Genomic DNA, 1916 nt, shown 5'->3' on the forward strand with positions numbered 1-1916 from the left:
CGTTTGAGCCACGAGCTTGATTTGCACTGATTTGAGTGAAGTAATGATTTTGTGTGTGACTTGGTTTATGGGGTTATCTCACTGAAGTGTGCAAGCCTTTTGGACAAAATTCATTTGACAGTGGTGTCCCCCCTATTTGCTCCACTGTCCCTTCCCTGGTTACTTACACGAGCATCAGCTTGTCCAACTGGACCTCTCCTCCCCCTCCCACTGTAGTTGACTTGATGTTAAACTCATCAGATCTGTTGGTAAATCTGATCTGAAGGACTCTCTCCCTTGAAAAGGGGAGGAAGGTCAGTGTGTTACTCCTTTTTTGGAAAAAGTAGGGTTTTTTTAACTGTGTATTTACATCTGGTAAGTATTCAGAGGTGGGTGGGGGCAACCTCAAAAGACAGTACCGAAAATAAGGAAAACCTGTTGTGCGTGTGTTTAATGCAAAACTTTAAAAGAAAAACAACTGTTATGTGACTGTTAACTTGCTCTGCATTTTATGTGCCACAGGTATGAAAGGTGACATTGCAAAATACTCGGCTCTTCTCGCAGTGTAGAAGGGGTGACCCCCGGGGCTGGGGGGAGATCAAAAGCAGCTCAGTAGTTAGGACAGGGCTTAGCTAAGTTTGTCTTGCTTAAGGGGAAATTGCCTTTGGTTTTGACTTTTTATGGAATGGGATTGGGTCTGCTTGCTGCTTTCAAAGCAAAAACCACAAAAATGTGTTCAGGGCTACCCCAGCCTGGTGTGAAATGTCTTCTGGGTTAAATGGGGAGTAGGGTTTTTAAACCAACTGCTACTGGGTTTGTCTACCACTCACGACAAGAGGAAAAAAACATCTGCTACATCGGAAGAACAGCCAAGGAAAATGGGTCATTTTTTTTCCAGAGGAAATAGATTATAACCTTTTAAAGCAAAATCTTAAAACCGTGTCTGAGAAATTGCACACGTGGGTGTGTGACATGCTCAAAGGTCAGACAAGGGGTGGTCAGGAAGGAATGTATTTTAGTAGCCACTTGTATCTTTTTCCCAAAACACCTACCCATGTTTGGGGAACGTTAAAATCAAAAAACACCCTTTTGTAGCCGTTGGAAGCTTCATGTCCTTTCTTCTAACTTGTCTTCTCCAGCGGAAGTGACCGTGGTGGCTTCAATAAATTTGGTGGTAAGTGAACAGAGTTTCCAAAATTCCCACCTCCTGGCAATGCTTTGTCTTATTGTTCATTTGCAGATGTCTTAGTGTGTTTCTAAGTGTTGAAGGTTTTGAAGTGTCCAGAACCACCTCCAGAAAAAGGGGTGGGCTAGAATACCACCTGCTGTCAGATGTGTGCTAACCTGGAGGCAGGCAGGGGTAAGATTCAGCAGTCATCTGGTGCCACATTGGTTTGGCACAGGTTAATAAGAGATGCCTAGTAGGCCTTGGACGGGTGTTTAGTAATCACCATCTTGAGAAACGAGTGAGTGTGCTGAAACATGCCGACTTGGCTTTAGGATCCGTTTGTGTCCAAGGTTAGTGTGTGTGTGTGTGTGTGTGTGTGTATAACAACCTCCAAATACTTTTATTCTGGTAGAGGGACGTGAAATACTGCCCTACCTTGAGAATGGTGAAGTTGGTATTTGTTTATGTGTTAAATACTGAATGGTGTCAATGCAATTCTACATATATGTACTTAAACTCAAGTAAGATGGGAAAATAGACACTAGCTCTGGGAAGGAAGGTGTGGACTACTTCAAGAAAGATTGGGAGCATATGTGGCTCACAGGAAATACCAGGTCTTAAACGGCACAAACTGAATTCATGGAAAAATGACAAATTTGAGAAGTCTCCCAGTAAGCTGGAACTTTTCTGGTTTGGTTAACACAAGGTTTCTTGATTTGTCTCAACATTTAAAGCCAAAGGCTTGGGTTCATGATTTTAGGTGTCATTG

The 1916-nt window shown here is 42.8% G+C and overlaps 1 protein-coding gene across 1 annotated transcript in view; it reads left to right on the plus strand.

Moving 5' to 3' along the window:
* FUS (FUS RNA binding protein) overlaps positions 1–1916 on the plus strand; it is a 10720-nt gene that overhangs the window by 4522 nt on the left and 4282 nt on the right. The window lies entirely within an intron of this gene.

Source organism: Orycteropus afer, unplaced genomic scaffold (assembly GCF_000298275.1).
Source record: "Orycteropus afer afer isolate SDZICR_OR568_19922 unplaced genomic scaffold, OryAfe1.0 scaffold00266, whole genome shotgun sequence".
NCBI classification, from domain to species: Eukaryota; Metazoa; Chordata; class Mammalia; order Tubulidentata; family Orycteropodidae; genus Orycteropus; species Orycteropus afer.